Source organism: Asparagus officinalis, chromosome 3 (assembly GCF_001876935.1).
Source record: "Asparagus officinalis chromosome 3, Aspof.V1, whole genome shotgun sequence".
In the NCBI taxonomy this organism is placed as follows: Eukaryota; Viridiplantae; Streptophyta; class Magnoliopsida; order Asparagales; family Asparagaceae; genus Asparagus; species Asparagus officinalis.
The window spans coordinates 107,814,205-107,840,404 of NC_033796.1; the positions used below are offsets into that span (position 1 = coordinate 107,814,205).

The 26,200-nt window shown below is 37.5% G+C and overlaps 1 long non-coding RNA gene across 5 annotated transcripts in view; it reads right to left on the reverse strand.

Annotated features, from left to right (window-relative positions):
- The window catches only part of LOC109835691, a 29,256-nt gene that overhangs the window by 694 nt on the left and 2,362 nt on the right, over positions 1–26,200 (reverse strand). For 2 of the 5 annotated variants that reach the window (XR_002245646.1, XR_002245647.1), the window contains exons 3-5: positions 1,472–1,560; positions 515–1,383; positions 6–415 (exon numbers count right to left, since the gene is read on the reverse strand). This is a non-coding gene — a long non-coding RNA (uncharacterized LOC109835691). Of the gene's footprint in view, positions 1–5; positions 416–514; positions 1,384–1,471; positions 2,880–26,200 lie in introns of those variants that run through there. The other 3 variants (XR_002245649.1, XR_002245648.1, XR_002245645.1) reach the window with 3 other exon arrangements.

A 26,200-nucleotide genomic window follows, 5' to 3' on the forward strand; every position in this document is an offset into this window, starting at 1 on the left:
CTTACCAACTCTCTCTCGATTGGGCTCTTGGTATGTACTCATTCGGCGCTTTGTTTTCCTGAAATATCCACCGGCGAGTAATCCCCTAATACCACCGCAGGTACACACCTTGGTCAGGTGCATCAGCCCTCTCCATCACTACCTGTTCCTCCCTTAAATCCCACCTCTGGATGTAATCTTGGCGAATTACTTCCCAATTAGCATGATGTGCACATTTTCTTGGATTTTTCTCTATTCTCTCCACAGGCCTTGGAATATGTTGCCGTAGTCCAAATTGTCGAAGCACACGGTCAGGCACGTGCATTTCGACAATCTCAAAGCATATAAGTGGGATGCGAGCACGCCATACATCATCACCTTCCCGGCAAATATCCAGTAGTGACTCCAACACTAGCTCGTAGGGCATCCATTTGACCTATAAAGAAGATATTTTGATATATTGATTGAATATATTTAGATATCGGTAACAATTGGTCGCATAATTGAATATATTTAGATATTATAATTTTTATACCTGTTCATCCTCCATCTTTTCTGTAAAAGTTTTCACGCCCCTTTGGAGAGGTTTGCCAAGATCTGGACACATTCCATCTATTTTATATACAACGTGTTAGTATATATTGAAATAAAACACTAAAATTACATGCATCTTAATAATACTTGCAGCCTAACGGAATATGGCCATCGAGAGCACGGGCCTCCCTCAAATCAGGTGTTCCCAAATGCAATCGCTCCCATGACCATATCTGTAGCAAAGCGAGGCAGCCCTTCAATTCTTTGTTTTGTACGAGCGTTATTTTCGTCATCTCCCTATACAAGTAGGCTAACACTGCACTCCCCTAAGATAACTCTCCACACTCCGATAGGTCCCCAAGAAGCGGTAACCATCTCACGTGCACAGAATCCTTAGTGGAATCCGGAAACAGAATAGTACCGATCATATGTAAAATATATGCACGGGCATAGTTCTTAATGATCTCATCAGTCGCATAGATCGGTACATTCATAAAGCTATTCCTTAACCATTTGAGCTTGATCTCCCCCCCCCTTCATTGCAGGACAGTGACCCAACAATTCTTCACACGCCCTGACATAGTTGAAGTCATCGGTGCCCGTCACTGCATCACCATCTACTCTGAGGCCAAGTATAACCCCAACATCCTGCAAGGTAATCGTCGCCTCTCCTTGACGCAGATGGAAAGTATTTGTCTCGGACCTCCATCGTTCAACCAATGCCGTCAAAAGTGCCCAATCAAGTCTTACCCATTTAAGTTGTGAACACTTAAAAAAGCCAGCTTGATGCACATAATACTGTATCTATGGATCCGTCAACTCCCAGCCAGAGTGTGCACGAGTATGATCAACAATAGCAATACTCGGGGCCTGCATGTAGTAAACAGTGTAAATGTTCAGTAACAATCAACTACATTGAAATTTATATATAATTGAAAATAATAAAAATGCACTTTACCTCCCTAGCGTCTATCTTCGCGGATCGGTGGCGCTCTTGGTCATAAAGGACATCATGTGTCAATGGACCCGCCTCCATAACTGAAATATCTGCACATATAATGATGATCCATTAATTGTATAAAATTGTATAAAATTACAAATGTATAAAATTATACCCATTAATTGCTATCTATTTGGATTGGTCGGGCAATGAGATCTTCTATGCCCGGCTTGTCTGCAATATCCACATATATTTTTTTTGGAGCTCCTTCCTGGCCTTCATCCATCGTACCTTTTAAGCGTACTGATCGCGGGTGTCCGGCTTGTCTCTTATAGCTTGGAGGCACCACATGCGGCCCGTTATAGTGTGGCCAATAACGACTATCATGTACGGGGTGGAAACACTACTTATATGCCTCTCTATAGTTGTTTGATTGATACCACTCAGAAGCGTATGTGTAATATGAAATATTTGCACCCCCGATTGCTTGGACGTAACCGCTATAACATGTGAACAAGGCAATTTTTGTAATTCCGGTATGTTATAGGTGCATGTGCAATGTGCACCTCCCAAGTTAACGGTGTAATTGTGACCATGTTTGTCTGTAACCTCCCATTCATCTACAGCAAATCTAACAATCTTTGTACCCCTCGCCTGCTTAACTCGAGCTCCTAAAATCGCCTTATTTTTTGGTGTCAAGAACGAGGCCCACATTGCTCCATCCTCTCACCGCTTGACAAAATAGTAATTAAGCCTATAAAATATCCTCGCAACCAACGCCTGTATGGGCATTGCCCGAGCCCCCTTAAGTACCCTGTTGAAGCTTTCAGAACAATTGGTTGTCATCATGCAGAACCGATTCCCTCCATCTTTACTAAGTGCCTACCGATCGACGTAATCACTGCCCAGACTACTCTCAATCCAATCATGTGCAGCTTGAAATGTTTCCTTGATTTGATCTCGTTTCCGATCATACACACATGTTTCGGGCGTACAACCCGCTTGCCACAGAAGGTTTTGTAAATGAATCTGACTAAAGCTCTTTTTGAAGTTAGCTCTAATGTGTCGTAAGCAATAACGATGATGGTGATGAGAGCCAAATCTCCTCCACAATGCTTTTGGAATACCTTTCATCCTATCAGATATGAAAGTAATTTTTCTAGGAGACAACACATTAAAAATATATAATTGAATGCAAGAAAAAAACCACTCCTAATTTTCACTGTTCTCGACCTCCACAACGATAAAGGCCAAAGGAAATAAGCCACCATCTGCATCAACTCCTGTAGCAACAAGCAGTACACCCTTGCATTTACCGTATAAGTGTGTGCCATCAATGCTAAGAATAGGCCGACAAAATTTAAACCCCTCAATCGAAGGCCCAAATACCCAAAAAACAGAGGTGAATTGATGAACTCCCGGATCGATCTCTTTGGTTATGAGTTTTTGTATTCAGATCCAGGATTACTTCTTTTGATCGCATCGTAAGACTTATCCTAATCACCAAATATTTTTGTCATCGTAATTCTCCTTGCATTCCATGCTTTAATATACGAGATTTTAATGAACTTGGTATCAAGCACTTTCTCAATTATATTATCGGGCGTTAGATCAAGCTTCTTCCTTAATTTTGGCATAATCAACTGTGCTATGTAAGAGGCAGATGCACCATTGTGATCTTGCTCTAATATTGGATTGACACATGTGTGAACACCGCAGTATTCACTGATCCTAAATTGAAAATTGTGTTTCTTTCCTGCAAATGCATATAACTTTCAAGGACATGAGTAATCAGCTTCATTTCCCTCGGTCAGACCTGTTCTTTGTGTGTTCATAAAACATATTGCATCATAACTTGTGTGGTTGCTTTTAACTTGCTTGAACTTGAAATTCTTTTCGAAAGAGTATTCACGAATGGCATCAACTAGTTAGTCTTTAGTCTCGAATAAATCACCAACTTTAAAGGGGGCGTCATCATCTCCTCTACGAATTGAACTTCCACCGATGCACATATCTTTTACTGTGGAAGAACGAATCCACTCATCATCTTCAAACTCGTCGGGGGGTGGTTCTTCGTACTCAACATAGTCATTATTAACGTAAGCCTCATCAGGTAATTTCGGATTATCTTCGACGTCTTGGGTAACAAATTGCATGCTATCAACTGGTGCACTATATTGTTCTTCACCTCCCGAGTCATTGTTTCTTTCATCCTCTTCGATTGTTGCCCTACTTAACGACCCCATATTTCCATAAGAGACTTCGTTATTCATGACATTTGACGTTCCACCGAATTGAGCCCGCTCCATTTCATTCGAAGAAGAAAGAAACCCATCGGAATGAACTCCCATATCTAACATGCGTGAGAATTCTCCTGGAGGTTTGAATATTTGGCACGAATTATGTGGCAACTTTTCAATAAACAATTCTACCGTTTGTTACGACTTGCCCAATTTAAACATAATACTCATATGATAATCGTTCGAGATCTCCACTGCGGATGTTCTATCAATAGCTATGCGCCAATTGCATATAATTTTTAGTTGGTATTCTCGTGGGTCAATTTTCGTAACTCGGTGTAATTACATAACCAAGTCGTAGTAACTATATGATTCCGAGATCATTAATGGCGTCGTTACCCCTCCAACGTACATTAGCATATTATTGATCCCATAATTAATTTGCCCACCATAAGAACAAGCAATAAAAATTAGATTGTTCAACCTATTCAAAAAAATTTATATCATTTAAATATAAAAAATTAAATTAATATGTAAATAATCTCATATAATTTCAACCAAAAACCCTAATTCCCAAATTGTAAATCCTAAACCCTAAAATTGAACAATTGAACATTCTATACCCTAAAAGTTAATTACATCGATAACAATAATCATACAAACGAATTTCAGTGATAACTCTAACCCACGAAATTCATTTATGAATGAAAACCCTAGAAATTTATTTTTAAGAAAAAATCCTAGATTTCAACATGTTAAAAGAGGTGAGGAGTAGAAGAAATTACCTAAAGAAGTTTAAGATAACTTTTGATTTGAATTTTGGCTGAAGAAACAAGTTGAAACTTGAGATCTGAAGCTTGGTTTCGGAAGAACGGACGGAAGAGAGAAGAGGGAGGCGAAGAAATGAGATATAGGGTTCGGTGGCTTTTATACGGTGGAGGGGGCCCAGAATAAGTAGTCGGGTTTCCCAACCCCGACTACTTTTTGCCTTGGCCAAGCACCGCGTTTGGCCTCTGCTTAATGGTCGGGGTTGGGACCCCGACCAGAAATAGGAGCATTTCGAATTGGTCGGGGTTCCCAACCCCGACCAATTCGTCCACTGGTTAACCCAGCGACGACTGGGCTCTGCTAATTGGTCGGGATTAGGAACCCCGACCAATTCGAAATGGGACCTTTTCGAATTGGTCGGGGTTCCCAACCCCGACCAATTAGTTAAGTGTTTCGTAGCGGATGGACTAAACAGTCGGGGTTGGCAACCCCGACTGTTTACGAGGCCGTTTAAAAAATAATCGACCCGGTTTCTCGCCACGGCGCTGACGTGACGAGAAACCGGGTCAATTCCGCTAATTAAAACTCAACAAGATCGAATTCGGTAATAAAAAATTAAACCGAGTCTACAGTGAAAATTTCCTCTTTGAAATTTGAAAGGGGTGGGATTACCGAACTCCGCAGTCACACGTCTTGTTTTTGAATCCGTAAATGTGTCTTGAGATTGTCATGACTAGCTAAGAGTAAGTAAGTATTTTTTTTTTTTACGTCAACAACAAATATGCCGCAATATTAATATCTAATCCCTGCCAACAGGATCATAAATTTGCTTAAAAGTGTCCGTTGGGGAGGCTGGGGAGGGCGGCGGATGTGGGGTTTTTGGTCGGAGATGGTGGTGGGTGGGTTAATGGGCAAGTGATGGTGGTGGTTATGCTTAAAAGTCTATGATTATGAGCAAGGGTAAGTTTAAAAGAGAGAGAGAGAGAGAGCGGTACTAAATAAAAGATTATCCTATTTAGTGTGCTTGTGTTTTACTTTGCTTGTTTAATGAATAAATAGTTCTTGATTGGTACGTTGTTGAAGTGATTCGAGGTCAATAATAACAAATATTTCTTGAATAATTAATCCCCCCTTAATCTGAATGCGTCTCTAGTTAAACAATCCATAGCTTTTTAAAAGGCAAAGCTAAGACTAATCTAACATTTTCAATTATGTTGATTAATGATAACATTTGTTGGGAGTGTGAACACAGTCCGAATAGTTTGCATGTGTACTGTGTGTCTTGATTCACACAAAACAAAATAGACAGCAAGATTGAGGATTTTCGTTATCTCCTCGTATGGATTTGAATAGACTATTCACATGTAGATTGTTCTCATAGGATTTGTATTCCACACTCCATGCATGGAAGATATTTTTAGTTATTGGGTCGTAATCTATAAACAAAGTATCGCATCAAGAACTTTGTGATTGTATATGGATGACTCCTAAACTATTATATTGATCTAGTTCCATTGCCTAAACTTTTAGGACAGAGTATTGTTGTACATACGAGCTAGTCAACAAGAACTTGCTAGTTGAGTTCTTCCAGGACAACGTCATAATTGTTATGTTTAGCCCTGTCCATTTAGCTCGCCAGCCTGGTGTCCGGCCCGGGCCCGGGTTGGCTCAGAAACCCGGGTCAAAACCGGGTTCCGGGCTGCCTCGACGGCGCCCGACCCAGAATAGTTCTTTTTATTTTTTTAATTTTTATATATTTTTTATAAGACTNAGTTTTTTAGTCATAGATGGTCACTTGATTGAGCTACATTATGGATGATCCGCTCCGTTGAACTTGATCTACATATTCTAAAACCCCAACACACCAAATTTGGGGTGAACCCGTCGTGGTTTGACCCTCCATCGAGCAATATAAAAAGTTTTATTCATTCAAAACCTTTAAAATTGATACAAGTGGATGAAGGGTCAAACCACGACGGGTTCACCCCAAATTTGGTGTGTTGGGGTTTTAGAATATGTAGATCAAGTTCAACGGAACGGATCATCTACAATGTAGCTCAATCAAGTGATCATCAATGACTAAGAAACTTAGTGGATATCCACTTAAGTTGACATAAGTTCCTCTCTCTCTCTCTACACACACACACACACACATACATATACATATATTGAGTGACATGAATACTTTGGGCTACGTAGTCTGGTGGTAAATTTTAGGAATTTGAAGAGGAGGTTGGTGGTTCAAATCCTAGCGACAATATATATATTTAGAGGTCTTTGATTGGGTTTGGATTAATTAAAATTGGATTTGGGTTGACCAACAATCTGTCGAAATTTACTTTCCATCAATTCTTTCTAAATACTAATTATAAGAGGAGGCTTTTCATGCAAACCACTATTAGTTTATAAATAAATCATCTTTAGGGAGGGCGGGTTTGGCAATAAACCATGTAGGCCCACTTTTCAATTAATGTTTTTGGTAATTGATCATAATCTCTCTAATATACTTGTTACACCCCTATAACATACTAATATTAATTTCCACAGAGCAATCACCATATGTCTTACACTATATCTAATATATCTAATTCAATATGAAGATAGTATCCGCCTCATCTCGGCCCATTGTTCAGCCGGCATCTCGCGTAACCGAGATAAAAGGCAGTACTACTCGGCCAGCCCTTTGATTGATTCCACAAGTCACCCGACTCGGCCCGCTGTTCAGCTGACATCTCGTGTAACCAAGTCAAAAGACGGTACTTGTCGTCCAACCCGGTCAAATCGCCCCTGCAAATAACCCCCACTTGGCCCGTTGTATTAGCCGTCAACATGTATAGTCGACCGTCTGCTGGACGACTAAAAGAGTTAGTACTTTTCTCAAATATTACGCCGACAGCCGCCTGTCCTTGCATTAATTACTCTGACAAAGTCATTATTTTTCTAGCCCTCATAGTCGTTACGACTCATCGGACCCAGTTAGCACCGAGCACCTACTGTCATTCCCATAATAAATGACCAAGTGACTCACATCCTTCGACAACTGACATGTAGTACATGTCTGCCGACTCAGCTGCCTAGCTGGACTTAGCCCAAATTACCTTCTTGCCCCTCAGATCCACTATAAAAAGGAGAGGAACTGTATGCGGTAACACTCTCTGGTCTTTTTAACTAAACTAAGAGCTAACTATATATTTCCCCACTAAAGTTCACCTACCGACTTGATCGCCATAAGAACAAGCGGAGAACCCAACTCCACCCTCTTACGAGTTCTTTCTTATGCAAGGAAGAACAGAAAATCCCAAAGCCATACATTAGGAGGAGTTAGGGGACCTTAATCACTCCACAAGCTTGCAAATTATTCCCTGTTTGATGACTAATATCAACAGTTTGGTACCCACCATGGGGCCTTCTTTCTTATTCGATCACGATATTTGGTTTTGAGCATAGGCCTGCCTATCCAGTCCCTAAAGAACCACACACGAGCTACGTCACTCAAGTCTAGCTGAAAGAATCCGCTCAGCGCATCACCCAATCCTTACAACATCAGTTTACGACGTTCACCAACGAACTCATCAACCGAATTCATCCTCAACAACCGACACATAGCACATATCTGTCGACTTAGCTGCCTAGCTAGACTCAGCCTTGTAGGCATATAAAATTGCTTATAGGTCCCTTAGCTCAGCTCGGCACAAACCGACAAACCAACGAGGCAACGAGATTGACTAATCGCACGCAAGCAACGGAACACGTCCATTCGCGTGCGGGATCAAGCCAAGTGTTCGAAGAGTCAACGAGTCATCCAACCAAGGGCATACTCGGACGAATCACGATCGAATCAAGATCGGTTTCGGACTCGAACTCAGAAGTGGAATTACTGCCTAATCGGGATCCGGATTTACTGCCAAATCAGATCAACGAATCAAGTCTGGATAAATCAACCACAAAATCGAATCCGAACCTATCAACCGCAGAACCGGAAAACAGGCACAAAGAGGCAAAACGACAAACACCTGGAGGTCGGCTCACCGAGCCACCAAGGAGGCTCAGTGGCCGAGCCACCAAGTGGTGGCTCGGCTGAGCCACCTAGGTGCCTGGCAAAAAACGGCAAAAACCACAACACCCAGAGGTGGCCGACAGTTGTCATTTCGCGGGCACAGTAAAGGGAGCCTATAAATAGGCCCCCTTGGTTCATTTGTTCAAGGGTTGGAAATTTTGGAGAGGCGAAGCCCTGCTGGATTGGAGACTCGGAACTTAAAAAAGATTGAAACTTTGGGACTTCGGGGACTCACTCCTTCAGATCTGGTGCTCGGCGATCATCAACGTCAAATAAGGCAGGTGTTCGAGAGGATCGGATCTCAGATCTACGTTGCTACACTCCGGATCTAAGCTTGGTCTTAGATCCCGAGACTTGGACGATTGTTTCCTTGGTGAAACAATCCTCCCCGGCTATTATTTCCTTGGTGAAATAATACCCGTTGTACTGCGTAGATCCGACCGGATCTAGATCGCGCGGTGGTCCACGGCAAACAACCCCGGCGCAGGCAAAGAACCCACAAAGCGAGCGACCGCAAAACAGGAGCTCGCGATTCGTTCGACAAACAAGGAAACAAAGTTGTAATTTTCATTTCTTTTCAATTTGATTTTCATTGTAACCGGATCTTATAAAAAAGACCGGATCTTTATAATCGATAGACTATTACAAGAGTGTACAATGGAATCATTAATGAAGAAAACAACAATTTTCCCCGCGAACAAGCCTAAGTTACCTTCTTGCCCCTCAAATCCACTATAAAAATAAGAGGAACTACGTGTAAGGACAGTGAATTTTGATACTAGTTAAAATAATTTTTTAGTATTTTAAAATATTTAATTATAATTTTTAAAAGAGTATTTATATTTTTCTCAAATTTCTACAATTTTTTATGATTTAAACTCTAAGTTTTATATTTATTTAAATAATTTAAATATTTATAAATTTATTTAGTGCAGTAAAAATTTCTAGAATTTATCCATTGTATTACTGATACTATTACGTATCATTTTGAATAATACGTGGTATTACTGTTATTATTACATATATTTTCGTATAATATGTTGTATTATTAATTACGTATTATTTGTATAATTTATTATATTATTTCTATCATTACATAATATCTATCGTATTAGTATAACTGGTACGTTTTACTGTGTATATAATTATTCTATAATTATTTAATTTTAAAAATAAATAAATATATTTTATTTATTAATTATTCTTATTTAATTATACAATATGTGTATATTTTGACTATTTCGTATTAATTGTGTATTAGCACGACATGTATGCTTTTTATTTGTAGATAATATTCTCTAATTAGTTTAATTTTTAAGTACATGAAATTTTTTTAAATTATCTAACCCTAATCCTAATATTATATATATATATATATATATATATGGGAAAAGTGAATCTAGGTGACACCTAGGGCTCTCACCTAAGGATGCGGCTAAAATCACATCATTCCCTAATTTTTTTTACGATCGCTCCCGTTGAACCTTATTACCGTTCTTAAAAACTCAACACACCAATTTTGGGGTGAACCCGTCGTGTTTTTGACCATTCGTTGCAGTCGTCCAAAAAGTTCTATTAATTCGAAACCGCTTAAATTGCGGGCGAGTGGATGAAGGGTCAAACACAACGGGTTCACCCCAAAATTAGTGTGTTTTAGGTTTAAAACGTGTAAATCAAGTTTAACGGAGCGCGATCACAAAAATTTTTTAGGAATGATGTGATTTAGGCCGCGTCCTTAGGTGGGAGCCTAGGGTGTCACCTTAGATTCACTTTTCCATATATATATATATATATATATATATATATATATATATATATATGTATATATATATATATATATTATTCTATATATGTATATATATATATATATATATATATTATAATATATATAATATATATATATATATATATATATATATATATATATATATGAATCTTTTCTCGTGTCCTCTCTCTCTTCTCTTCTTCTCAAAAACCCGCCGCCATCAACCTTTCTCCCTCACTCTCGTTTTCTTCCAAACCATCACCACCAGCCACTACATCCTCTCCTCTATCACTCTCTTCCCCGCTGCCAGAGCCGAGAACGCCGCCCCATCTCCGACTCTTATCTTACACGCCGCCTCCAACTTGAGCGCCCCTCCACCTCGAGCTTCAACCAGATCCGCATCTCGACAGCGTCCAGCGCTCAGACCCCATCACCAACTCCACCGTGACCTGCAATGCTCGAACCCCACCTCCCGCCACCCATAGCACTGAGCCGACCCCCTGCAGCTCACTGAACCGCCCCAGTCGTCGTCCTCGCCTCCTTCCCTGCGCCGCTCAGCCCGCGAACCGCCCCTAACCTCCAGCCGCCGTTCCGCCTCTTCCTCAGCCGCGACGACCACCACGGAGGCCCTCCGGATCCCCGCCACCGCCAGGAGCCACAGCCCCCTCCGACAGCCTCCTCCACCGTGCCCTCTCTCCCTCGTCATCATCAGCCTGACAGAACCCCGACATCCTATGCAACAACCCTCTTACCTCTTAAACAGGCCCCATAGATCCGCGTCGCCGCCTCCCGCTCGAACCCCGAGCTTCCGTCGACGCCACCGTGTCGTGCTCAGTCCCAATCCGCCCCCTCATTGCCGATGAGCGCCGAGATCCCGTAACCACGCTGAGATCCCCGTGCCGTCAAACCCGTCGTCGATATCACCATCCAGCTCCACAAGTCAACCATTGATACACTGCGCGCGTCGTCGAACAACGGAACAACAAGAAATGGCATCACCGTCTCGTCCGTAGGTCACTTGGCCTCGCAGGCAAGATTCCTTTCTCTTTGACTCGTCGTTTTATTTTTTAGATATAATATGAATTAATTACATGCCTGTGATTTGATTATGTTACCATATAAATATTGATATTATCTGTATGGGACTATTGATGATGATATTAAATGATTTCAAATGATAAATTAATGTTTTTCTAGATTAATTAGAATTATTATGATGAGAAAAGATATTATTTGGAAAAAGAGTTGGTTTTGAATATTTATTAAATAGATAATTTAAAATAATTTATTTTGGAAAAATGGATTATTTGAATTATTAAACTATTTTTAGAAAATATTATTTTAGAATAATGGGAAAATTGTGTCCAGGCCCCAAAATCGTGTCCTTGAAGTGACCCAGCCCCACTAATTATTCCCCTTGGGTTGCCGCCCCAAAAATGCGTTATTCATGTGGTCCAGCCCCTTTAGCCCTCTTTTATACGTATGCTCCGCGTATTTAGGCAAAAAGACCCGAAATGCCCTCGTCTCTCACTGGGAACCGGCTACAGGCAGCCATCAATGATCGCCGATCTCTCCCATCGCAGTTAAGGCAAAGAGACGGCGGAAAGTGGGGGGGAAAAAGGCGGGTTCCCTCCGTTACTGGTCCGCTTCAGCTCCTTATTAATGGGATATAAATTCGGGTAATTTTTTCTCTCATTCTCCCATTTATGAAATCAGGATTTTTTCCCTTCATCTGTCAACAACCGTTCTGAGCTTTAAATCCCCTCCATTACTCCTCATAACTGTGTTCATAACTCTCAACCACTCCCAATGGCCGCCGATGACTTGATTTGTATGGTGTCTTTAGGCGAGAAGGCCATATTTATGAAGCTCTGCTCGACAACACGGTTTTATGAACTGAAATTTGATGTGGCTGAAAGAATGAAAGTACCCGAAGAAGCTTTATCCTTGGTATATAAATCTGAGAGGCACCCCAACTTGACTTTTTCGGTTGACAACGAAGATGACTTAAAGTGCATGTTGGAGTACAATCGAAATGTCGGTTGTACAGAGATTCACATGCTCGCTGTTGTTAATAGTGCTGTTAATAAAGAGTGTTCCAGTTCTGAAATAAACAAGAAAGTTATTGGTGGAATGTAAGTAATTAATGACTCTTTATAACATTTAGCTTTGTGTGACGTGAACATACTGATTTCAGGCTTTAAGGCAAAGCCGCATAACATTTTAAGTGTTTTTTAACTTCATCTTTTGGAATCCCGTTATGCGCTTTGAATCCCTTCAATTTAACAAATTAATTATCGTCATAACTATCAATAACCCCCAACGGTTTCCAATTGCTCGACGTGCACAGTGTCGTGTGACGTTATTGCTATATTCTTCCTATCATGAAGTGCATGTTTGATGATAATATTTTCACTTGTTGTACGGAGATTCAGATGTAAGTTTTTGATAACATAGAGTGTCCTACTTCTTAAAGGAAGTACAAAGTTATTACTGATTTATATGTAAACAATGAACTTTGGCTCAAATTGGGATTGTGTGATGTAAAAATTGTGATTTCAGGTTTCGATGCGCAGTAGAAAAACATAGTTGTCATCTTCGAAATTTATACGTTAACTCTTCATCTTTCATGTTATGTTTTGACGATATATGTTAATCTTCAATTGAACATGTTAACTTTCATGTGAGCATGTTAACTTTCAGCGTAACGAGTTAACTATGTAAATTGTCTGTTAAATTCCACTGCTCTTTAATTAATTTATACGAAAATGGTTAGTTTTAAACATTATAAGATAGTTTTATACTCTAGTGTAAAGTTTATATCACTGGCTGATTAATTTTCACAGCAGTGATGCCTCTTTGAATGAAGAATATTATCATCCCCCTTCTGGCGGAAATGCTTCCAATTCAGAGAGAATCCCAAATGATTGCTCGTCTGGTGAGATTGTAATGAGAGCTGATGATATTATCAGTAAAACTTACAGAATTCCAGACTGTTGGCATACAACATTAACTGAAAAGGGCCAACAATTTGAAACTGTTAATGATTTAAGACTAGCGTTGCATTACTATTCCATGACAAAAAAGTTTGACTACGACTTTGTAAAGAATGAACCTAAACGTATCCGAGTTATTTGTCGATATAAGGAGACGTATGGATGCCCTTGGATGCTGTTTGCATCCCCTGTAAAAAATGTAAAAAAGAATTGAAATCAAAAGGTTTGTGAATGAACATAGTTGCAGACAACATACTAACTTGTAAGGACAATCACGGGCATCTCGTAGATTCGTAGCAGAACAATTACGACTTGTCTTAAAGGTTCGACCTGAAATCCGCCCAAAGGATGTGCAAAAGGAGTTCCTCACTCGATATGGATTGAGACTTGAATACAGTAAGATATGGTGGGGCAAAGAAAGAGCGCATGAGGCTATGTACGGTGATAGTTATGAGTCTTACGATCAATTAAGATGATAAATTTTATAGTTATCTGTTTAAATGTATAAATTTATCGTGCAATATATTTCCTTAGATGTTTCCATATTTATAGTATTTTCATAAATTTATATTTCAGCTGTCACAGTGGACTGTTATGTTTCATGGAAAATTGTCAGCTCTTACATGTTAATATACATTACCCTTATGTTCCAATGTATTACATTTATGTGTAATGTGGTCACACTGTTGTACAGGTATGAGCAAAAGGTGAAGGAAACAAATCCAGGAAGCTACATTTGCATTGACCAGAATGAAGGAAGGTTCAAAAGACTGTTTATATGTTATGCTGCTTGCATCGTTGGTTTCTTAAATGAGTGTAGACCTCTATTATTTTTGGATGGGACCTTCTTGAAAGATAGATACAAAGGCCTGCTCCTGAGCGTAGAAGCATATGATGGAGACCAATGGATATTTCCACTTGCGTATTGCATATGTGATCAGGAAAACGTTGATAATTAGAGATGGTTCCTGCAAGGCTTGTGGTCTATACTGTACGAAAGGCCAGACCCATACAATCCTCCCCATCAAATGGTTATTATTTCTGATGTCGACAAGGGAATCCAAGAAGCAGTGAGAGAATATTTTCCTGAAGCAATTCACTCAAGATGTGTTCTGCACCTGGTTGAAAATTTTAGATCTAAGTTAAAGGCTTTGGGATTGAAGGCAAATGACACACATGTTTTGGGGAATTTGCTCCAATCAGCTTGCTATAAATACACTGTTGCGGAATGAAATGACTACATGAAGGATATATATGAGATGTCTCCAGCTGCATATGAGATTGTAATTAACTACTCGCCAATGAAGGATATATATGAGATGTCTCCAGCTGCATATGAGATTGTAATTAACTACTCGCCAGAGCATTGGGCGAATGCCTTCTTCCCTGGCATTAGGTACTGCCAGAGCATTGGGCGAATGCCTTCTTCCCTGGCATTAGGTACTGCCCTCAATCATTTCTAGTGAATATCTCCTTTTGCAGGTTAACTATCGGTGATATATGTTATCGTTTATCAATATATGTTAACTTTCATGTTATTATGTTAACTTTTCCTACTAAAGGGAAAGTTTGGTGGTTACTCTTGGGTAGCTGGCAACATCATGACGAGATACAAGAGTATCGTTATTTTATGTAGCCGAAATAGGAAGATAAAAATCTATTACCACAGAGCGATTGAGTAAGAACCTTACAAGAGTATCGCTATTGCAAGTAGAGATGCATACATATATACAGTGGTAGTATGATCCCATGTAGTTTACCCACAAGTAGGGTATACATTAGATATATGACATACATGACACGTTATATTGTAATGTTTGAGTTGCATAACATTTCCTTATGATGTTGCTAGCTACCCAAGAGTAGTCTGAGATTTTGACAAATTGTTTCATTATGAATGAGGGTAGAAGCTGTAATATTTCTGTTTGTGATGATTGTTCATATATAGGTATGAAGTTAGTAGTTAGCGATTAATAGCTCAAGATATATGGTATATACATGAGGGTTTCCTTATTTGAATTATTTCGCTCGACGTACCAGTCTCAAGTTGTGGATTTCTAATTACTAATTTCACTTGCATTTTTATTCTTAGTTAGGATTGATATTTAGCGATTCAAAATTTGGGATACGAGGTATATACATGAGGGCATTTTTATTCTTAGTTAGGATTGATATTTAGCGATTCAAAATTTGGGATACGAGGTATATACATGAGGGTTTCCTTGTTTGGATTATTTTTTGATATTTAGCGATTCAAAATTTGGGATACGAGGTATATACATGAGGGTTTCCTTGTTTGGATTATTTTTCTCGACATACCCATTCTCGTGTTATGAATCTTTAAATACCAATCTCTATTTAGCACAATATTGATGACTTTATACTTATATGTACTAACCATTATTTTCTTATATACTACTACACATTCCCCTTGGGGATGGTAGAGATGATCTCGCTAGCGCTTGACGCTCGTTGTTTTTCCTCTTTTCAGGCAACGAGTCAAGCGTACGGAGTGTCGCAGGTTGATGAAGACGTATCTTAGGATCCGTCTTAGTTATTTTATTAGTAGTTATTTACAGAGCTCCATAGTAATTGTTTATTTTCAGACTTTAGAGATTGTATTTTTATTTTATAGAGGCTGAGTGCCTTAGAGAGATTTCTTTTGACTCTTGATTATGAGATTTGGTATATTTATTACAGTTCAGAGATATTCTTATAATATTTCAGTTGGGCTCATGTGTTGAACATTCTCATATTTCTTCTGTGCATATTCTATTCTTGTACTATTTTCATTATTTGCCTATTTTATACCTTCACCTCTTTGTTGACTCTACTAGAGAGATAGTAACTGTGATGGTGAAACATGTCGTAGCATATGTTGGTGCTTGGCAGGTTTGACAATCCGGATTTTACCTTGGACTGTAGCCTTGTGTGAACCCTAAGGTATCACAGGTGGTATCAGAGCAAGTTTATTTAAAGAGAAGGAATAATTCTCTTTCAATAACCATTAGAGTTATTGAACATTCTCTTGAAAAAGAGTGAACACGACCTCTGCGTCTCTCCAGCAGCGTTCAAATTAATTCAGCTGATCAACATCGCATCAAGAGTCAAAAGAAATCTCTCTAAGGCACTCAGCCTTTAAAAAATAAAAAATAGAATCTCTAGTGTCTAAAAATAAACAGTTACTATGGAGCTCTGTAAATAACTACTAATAAAATAACTAAGACGGATGCTAAGATGGGTCTCCATCAACCTGTGACACTCTATACACTTGACTCGTCGCCTGCAAAGAGGGGAAACAACGAACGTCAAGCGCTAGCGAGATCATCTCTACCACCCCCAAGGGGAAGGGGTAGCAGTATATAAGAAAATAATGGTTAGTACATATAAGTATAAAGTCATCAATACTGTACTAAACGAAGATTGGTATTTAAAGATTCATAACACGAGAATGGGTACGTTGAGCAAAATAATCCAAACAAGGAAACCCTCATGTATATACCTCGTATCCCAAATTTTGAATCGCTAAATATCACAAAATAATCCAAACAAGGAAACCCTCATGTATATACCTCGTATCCCAAATTTTGAATCGCTAAATATCAATCCTAACTAAGAATAAAAATGCCCTCATGTATATACCTCGTATCCCAAATTTTGAATCGCTAAATATCAATCCTAACTAAGAATAAAAATGTAAGTGAAATTAGTAATTAGAAATCCACAACTCGAGACTGGTACGTCGAGCGAAATAATTCAAATAAGAAAATCCTCACGTATATACCATATATCTCGAGCTATTAATCGCTAACTACTAACTTCATACATATATATGAACAATCATCACAAACAGAAATATTACAGCTTCTACCCTCATTCATAATGAAACAATTTGTCAAAATCTCAGACTACTCTTAGGTAGCTGGCAACATCATAAGGAAATGTTATCCAACTCAAACATTACAATATAACGTGTAATGTATGTCATATATCCAATGTATAACCTACTCGTGGGTAAACTACATGAGATCATATTACCACTGTATATATGTATGCATCTCTACTTGCAATAGCGATACTCTTGTAAGGTTCTTACTCAATCGTTCTGCGGCAATAGATTTTTATCTTCCTATTCCGGCTACATAAAATAATGATACTCTTGTAAGGTTCGCACAATAACATGTGGATTCAATTTCCTTACTCAATCATTCTATGGTAATAGGTTTTATCTTCCTATTTCAGATATGCTTCCAGATGACCGTACAATGATGAATAGGTACATCAACCCAACCCGAAAAATACACCGATCATCTTCGAGTATTTGGTACCACGAAGGTCTCATTACGGGAAAAACAACCAAATACTCTTAGTGTGGTACAACCGAGGTCTCATTACGGGATAACAACCATATTGCACACCTATAACTGATGAGTAATACTTTATCATATGTTAATTCACTTTTATCAACTCAACGTGTGTTAAGTATCTTGATAATGCATGTCAATATAACATAAACTAAGTGTACATGCACATATCTCGGTGTGTGTGTGTGTGTCAATATCTGGTGTTCACCAACACTTCAGGTATTTAACAACTCATAAGGATCGTTATACAACATAACAAGATAGAGAAATTTTTCCCGAAATCAGAAATGAGGGAAAAAAACATGCACTGGCCAATTATCTAATTGGCGGTCGACAACAATATAGGGACGATCAACCGCATCATGTTTCAGAGGCTGCTTAGGCCTCTGCCTGGCACGCGGTCGACCGCCGCTTATGCGCGGTCGACCGGACACGAACAGAAGCATGTTCTGTTCTGTGCAGGTTTTGTGACTGTATTGTGTTCGTGCGTGTTTTCGTGATTCAAACTAATTTTATTTGTCCTGGAACTTGTGTAGAACATTATAAACAGGAGATTTACATCTCTAGGAAATATCAAACATGTAAAACATAATTATTTGCATAATAAATCATAATTAAACTCTTAAACTTGTACGATACATCAAAACGAAGAACAAATCATCAAAACTCAATTAAACAACGTTATTAATTACTTTCATATCTTCAAACACTTATTAATTTCATTCTTAATCTTTTAAACATGAAAAGACTTAGTCTTTATGCATATAATATAAAAGATTTGATTTTTATATACAAATTAGTCAATTTGGCTCTATAAAAATCATTAGAAACTCATTTAAAATTCTTTAAAACTGTGGAGAGGGATTAACACAGATGAAACTCACCTGAGACTTGATTTAAAACATGGAAGATGAAGTTCCAAAGCAGATCTCCAAATCACAAACTCAAAATAACCCGAAATCCTGCTCCAAAAGCCTTTAATCTTTCTCAAAAATTAAAATAGGGATTGCAGAGGAGTTTGGTGGCTGCTAGGGCTTTTAGAATACTAAAAACTCATGAATATATGATATATATAGTAGAGAAAATGAATATGGACCGTAAATACCCGAAACCAAGTCAAAACAGGAAAAGCAATGTTCAGGTTTCACGGTCGACGGACGGAGGTCGACTGCGTTGGTCGACCGGGCTGGAAACTTTTAGTTTTCTTAGTTTTACAATCTTTTGGCCATTGTGTATGTTTTGACTCGTTTCTTTCTCATTCACTGACTTGTTTATACTCAAAATACTTGTTAGTGTACTCATATACTATTTAATGATATTTATCTCAATAAATATCTATGTATTATAATTAATCACATACTATTTCAATTTATTAATCATTAACTCAAAAAAATTTGGGGTTTTATATTCACCCCCCTTAAAAGAATTTTATCCTCGAAATTCTGTGATCGTATTTTAAAGATTAATAACACGAGAAAAGCACTAAGAGGGGATAATCCAGATAAGAAAACTCTCCCGTACACATCTCATGTCATTAATCCACAGATATGAAACATAAACAAATATTTAAACTTAACAATCTAGAATACGTGCACTCCCACTTAACCCCTAATTAGATAGAACTAGTACGTCGGGTGAAAAATCCAAATAAGAAAATCCTCATGTATATACCATATAGCTCGAGCGTTATGGAAACGTCAGTACCCAGTTAAGAGATTCTTAGATTAAAAATCCAAAAGAAGGGAACTTTTATAAAGATTTAAGCAAAATGAACAATTAAAACAGACAAGGGTTTCTAAATGGAAGGTCGGCTAGTGATGCCGCTGGGTTATCCACAACTTAAGATGGATTTCTCGGATGAGGCATATCGTACTAAGTATACAGTACATCTAAACACATTGGAAATGTACAAAGACTTGAAAGGACGTGTTAACAGAGCGACGTGCATATTCCTAGAAACAGGGGAGAGGGATTAGCAGAGATAAAACTCGTCTGAGACTTGATGATAAAACATGGAAGATGAAGTTCCAAAGCAAATCTCCAAATCGCAAACTCAAAATAACCCGAAATCCTACTCCAAAAGCCTTTAATCTTTCTCAAAAATTAAAATAGGGTTTGCAGGGAAGTTTGGTGGCTACTAGGGTTTTTAGAATACTGAAAACTAGTGAATATATGATTTATATAGTAGAGAAAATGAATATGGGCCGTAAATAGACGAAGGCAAGTCAAATTGTCAAAAACAGTTGAAATATTCAAATAACAATTTAAAATAGGGGAGAGGGATTAGCAGAGATGAAACATATTTTATTAGTATTTGTCTAATAAATGTAACAAATCTCATAATTAATAGTCAAAAGAAATCTCTCTAAGGCACTCTGTCTTTACAAAATAAAAATACAATCTCTAGAGTTTGAAAATAAACAATTACTGTGAAGCTCTATAAATAACTACTAATAAAATAATTAAGGCGGATGCTAAGACGCGTCTCTATCAACCTGCGACACTCTGTACGCTTGACTCGTCGCCTGAAACATATACGTTATCTTTTGTCTCTGACGTATAGCCTATCAAGTGCATGGTAATAATTCGGGAGCTCATTTTTGTAGCGTAGAGCCGTTAGAAGAGTTATGCAGATCAGTGATGATAACCGTTAGAGTTCCAGGTTGAGGACTATGTTTTGTTGAAAGTGTCACCAATGAAGGAGTTCAGCGATTAAGTAGATGGGGAAAGCTAGCCCCGAGGTATATTGGATCGTTCAGGATAGTGAAGCTCATTGGAGCCATTTCATATCGGGTAGATCTTCCAACATCGATATCGAGTATACATTATGTCTTTTGTATTTTGATGCTTAAGAAACATCTACGTGACGAGGAGCAGCAGCGAGTGTTGGATGCACCAGAGATTGAATTTCGTGATGATTTGACTACGATTGAGGTTCTTAGATGTATTCTTGCCAAGAAGAGCAGGAAGCTTAGAAATAAAATGATACACTTAGTTAAAGTTCAATGGAACCGGAAAGGAGCTGAGAAGGTTTCTTGGGGTTGCGATGAGGATATGCGTCGCGATGACCCATATCTATTTGAGCAAGTAAATTGTTTGACTATGGTCTACTTGTGTCTATGATAATCTATATGCTCATATCTATACTTAATGCTAGAATAGCGGTATTAGCACTTAGCTCCTAATTATTCAAAACACATGATATATATATATGGGAGGTTCCTTATTTGGATTTTTCACCCGACGTACTAATTCCGCTTAGTTAGGAGTTAAGTGGGAGTATTCGCAGTCTAGATGGTTAAGTGCAGATATTGTTATGTTTTATATCTGGGGATTAATAGTGCAAGATGTGTATGAGAGGGTTTCCTTATTTGGATTATTCCTTCTTAGTACTTTTCTCATATTATTAATCCCTAAGATATGATTACGGAATTTCGGGGACGAAGTTCTTTTAAGGGAGGAAGAATGTAAAACCCTGTGAATTTGAATATTATATGATAAATAATAATAAATATATTATATAGTGATAAATAATATATTTTGATGCTTGATTATGCTAGAGATTGATTTGAGATCAGTCCAATATATAAATGTGAATATAGAAGTGAAATCATGCACGGGCCTGAATCTGGAAAATTAGACTAGTTAAGAGTATTTATCTTTTACACATAGATACAGTTCGAATCTAGAAAACTCAAAAGATAAAAAATTATAGGTCTCTTCAACAGCTATCCAACGCATCTTAAATTACCTCATTCTGAGATCCGATGTGAAAGTTATAGTCAAAACATGCACGAAAACATGCACAAACCTATTTCTGGACTGTTAGTAGTCGACTACTACTCATAGTAGTCGACTAATCAGCTTAGTAGTCGACTATGTTGAATATCATGTCTCCAAAATATTATTTTGATGATAATAATTTATACTATGTGTGTAATACAAATGCACTAACATTTAAATGCAGCTTTCAACATCAAATATGAACAAGTGCAAGATGAGTTCAAGGCATTATGAAGTAAAGAAGATGAAGAACATATACATCAATATAATTTTTCTTTACTTAGAAATATTGTACAAGCCTTGATCACTCACATACACACACATAGAGATTAGAACACACTAACACAGGCTTAGTGTGCTGGTTAACAATAGAAATCCCCTATGTTAACCATTAGAGTATTTACTTAATCATTGAGTCTAAAAATATTTCATACATAACATTTTCACCCCTTGGTAGTCGACTAATTAGAATAGTAGTCGACTACTGAAGTCTAAGACCAAAATATAAGTTTCTGTAAAACTACAGAGTAGTCGACTACTGATAATTATAGTCGACTACTCAGCTTTAAATTTTGATTTACAAAACTTCTGTTTTACAGAGTAGTCGACTACAAGTAACTATAGTCGACTACTGTGCATTGAAATCTATATTACAGAACATCTGTTTTATAGAGTAGTCGACTACTAAGGATTATAGTCGACTACTTAGCTTCAATTTTTGATTTACAGACTTTCTATGATACAGAGTAGTCGACTACTTAACATTGTAGTCGACTACTAAGATAGTTTTTTTTCAGAATTCAAACTTTGAATTAGTGACAGTTTATAGCCGTTTTTAAATGTTTTTTAAAGTTTAAAAGTTTTTCTTTTCAAGGGCTATAGAAAGGTTATATGTTCAGAAAAATAGCACATAATTATCTACCTATAAGCTTCAATTTTTGTGCATTTTTCAAGAGTTAAAAATTCAGATTTTGCTAAGTATTGAGAAAAAGATCTTTTCTGAAATTTCCTTTGATCATCATTCAAAATACAAATTATTTAGGTAATTTCCAGAGGTTAAAATTATTCCTAAGCCACTGCTACACAACACTATAAATCAAGGCTTATAAGAATTGAGTTGTTTGATTCAAGGAAAGTTCTCTCAGTTTAAGAGAGGTTGATCTCTTGGTCTAGAAATTGGTATGATATTAGCAAGGTGTTATAAATTGGTGTTGTAATTTATAGGGACTTACAAATTGGTCAGGTTTAGTTTTAATTTTGTACTTGGTTCAAAATTATAGTGGAAATCTCAAGCGGGGTTTGCTTGGGGACTGGATGTACACTGGATTGGTGGAACCAGTATAAAATCTCTTGTTTGTGATTGTGATTTTCTGAGATTGTTGCCATTCTTTTTTTTGCAATTTACTATCTACTTTGCATAAATTTTAAAAGAATACTATTCACCCCCCTTTAGTGTTCTAGTATGTCTATTTCAGATCCTACAGACTACTCTGAGTAGTAGTCGACTATCGGAGCTGTTTTTTGTTTTTCTTTCAGATTTTATGTTGGATTTGGTTTATATCTGAACCGATGTTGTTATATCTCTATAAATACATGTTTAAACCCTAATTTTAGAGATAAAAATTCATGAGAACCACAGTCAGCTTCCTTCTCAAACCCTAAACCCTAGTTTGTGAGTTTTGAGAGAGTTTTGAGACATTTGTCCAGAGGAAGGCGGAGTTTTGGTATCGATGTTGAAGGGAGATCTTGCACACACGTGGTAGTGGGCTCTAGAAGCACCTAAGGCAAGATCATCTTCATCCTCTCCTACACCCTAATTTATTAGATGATTTAAAGCGATTAAAACAAAGCTTTCATGTCTTTTCTTAATTTTATATGATTAAAAGATAGATTTTTATGATAGATCTGAGATCCATGTTAGATTTAACGTTTTTCCTTGCTGTTTATGTTAGAAATATGATCATGATCATTAGGGTAAATATTAATTTCGTTTTAATATGTTAATCAAAGTTTAACTTATGTACAAAACCCTAACTTGATAATTAATTGAATTTTTCTTGTATATTATCATGCTAAAACCTAGGGTTACGATATCTAGGCTTTGTAATTAGATTTAAAACAAAATATAACTCTGTCATGGGTAGTTTTCATCATGTTTTCATAATCATGTTGCTTATATGTAATTAATTGAAGAGATTTATTAATAAAGGTGTTAACTTTAATTTAACTAAGATAGCTCTATGTTTATGATCAAGATAATCTTTGTTTAATGTAGGCAAATCGTGTAAATCCTTTTTAAAATTACATAAGTGCATGTTGTTTAGCTAATTTCCTGTTTGTGCATATCATATTGCAGTTGCATGCAGAGTAGTCGGCTACTAAGATGAGTAGTCAGCTACTCTGTCTTAAAATTCATTACACAGAAGCTCTCACATAGCAGAGTAGTCGACTAAAGTGTATAGTAGTCGACTACTCACACTTAGTCGAATTTTTCCAGGTTCTGGATGAACTCATAGTAGTCGACTAATAAGCAAAGTAGTCGACTACTAAGGCTAAAATTCTAAGTTATGTTTTGCATTTGTTTGAGATATGTTTGCGGGGTTCGAGCTACACTTCTTTACATGTAAATTCACGAATACACAAGTACAAAGACATTGCACACACCTGAGTATCCCAAAGGGGAATATGACAAGTGTTGGGTTATCTACATTTGAGTTAGAGATTGTTCATATACACATTGGATGTCGTTGATGAGCATAGTTCAGTACTATATAGGATAGTGTGTTGACATACCAGACATACACAGTTTATATATGAAATAGAAATCGTTGATGAGCTCAGCTCAGTGCTACATGAGATAGTGCATCGATATTCCATATGTACAGGCCATTGAGTTGGGTTTAGATGCTTTGTATAGCAGTCCGTCCGCCCGAGGGTGCAATGAGGCTTGTGAGCCGTCTATTTGGATACCTATATAGTAGGTCGTCCCGCACCCAGGCTATGTGCTGAGATCGTGATGAGACTAATGAGTATGTATACTATTTAGGAATACCTACAGGGTAGTCTGTTATACTTAGATCGTTGGTCGATAGCCTAAGAATTGGGTGGATGCCAGTTATGAATATGATTCATTATTGAACTATAAGACCGAGATACTTATTCTTAAAGTATACAAGATTATATGTTGGTATTTATTTTATCTTCCCAGTGATAATGGAAAATAATATAAATACAATGTACTGATGTCTTTATTTCCTTTACTACTTTCTTTACTTCTTAGTTGAGATCAATGATTAGCGATTCACAATTTGATACATAATATATATACATGATGGTTTTCTTGTTTGGATTATTTCACTCGACGTACCAGTCTCGTATTGTGAATTTCTAATTGTTGATTTCATTTAGATTGTCTATTTTTTTTAGTTCGGTGTTAATACTTAGATATCTACAATTTGAGACAATGATTTATACATAAGAGTTTCCTTGTTTGGATTATTTCATTGACGTACCAGTCTTATGTTGTGAATTTCAAATTGTTGATTTCATTTAGATTTGTCTACTTTTTTAGTTTGGTGTTAATACTTAGATATCTACAATTTGAGACAATGGTATATACATGAAGGTTTACTTGTTTGAATTATTCCGCTCGACGTACTACTTCTCGTGTTGTAGGTTTCTAATTATTAGTTCCACTTAGATACAAGAAAAATAATCTAGTTAGACTATGCTTAATAGATAAAGCATTCACTCTATCTAGTAGCCCTTTCCCTGGGGACGGATGGAGGTGATCTTGTTGTAGCGCGTTGACACTCTTTTTTGTTCTTTTTGTTATTTTTCTTTTCTTTCAGGTGATACAGAGGTACGGAGAGCTGCAGGATGACGGAGCTCTTGCATAGTCACCGTCACATGAGTATTAGTAGAGACTCTACAGTAGATTTTATATTTTTTTAGACATTAGTGTTTCATTTCCATATTATAAAGGCAGTGTGCCTTAGTATGATTTTTATTTGATTCATGATGAGACATTTATTTATTTCAGATAGTAGATGTATTTCTGTTGCGCCATGGATTTTATTTATGAGATATCTCCTTATTTATCATATCTATTGTGTTCAGATCCTTATTTTGCCTATTTTGTACCTGTACTTTTCTTTGATTCCACTAGAGGATACTGCTGTGATTGGTGAAACGTGTTTATACACAAGTGTGGGTGCATGATAGGTTTGACATCTCTGAGTTCACCTTAGACTGTAGCCTTGTGTGAAACCAGGGGCATCACAGTTGGTCTCATGTGTTGAACATTCTCATACTTCTTCTGTGCATATACGTTAACAATTCGGGAGGGCATATACGTTAAAAATGCACCGGTTTCGTTTACAAGGGTAAGAAATGCACCAGTTGTTTGGTACGGTTTGTAAACATTCGATAGATTTATATAGTTTGTAGCAATCTCATAGAGTAACTAGAATGCAGAGTCATTTTTGGTATACGTCAAGAAGGTGATGAGACGGGATCGGGGTGCAGATTTGAGTGAGACATGAGTGGTCTCAGAGTATCATGTTGTCTTGCAGGACATACTAGGTTTACCTCCAGTGAGAGAGGTCGAGTTTTACGTTGAGTTATAGCCAGGCACCGCACCGATACTTAGCAGAGGAGGAATTTTATAGTTGACAGAGGTGTTTTGTTGAACATGACAACTTAGAAGATTTATTACTCTTAATCTAATGGATTCCAAGTAACCAACCCCTAGTCTTGATTAAGACTTAGTAGG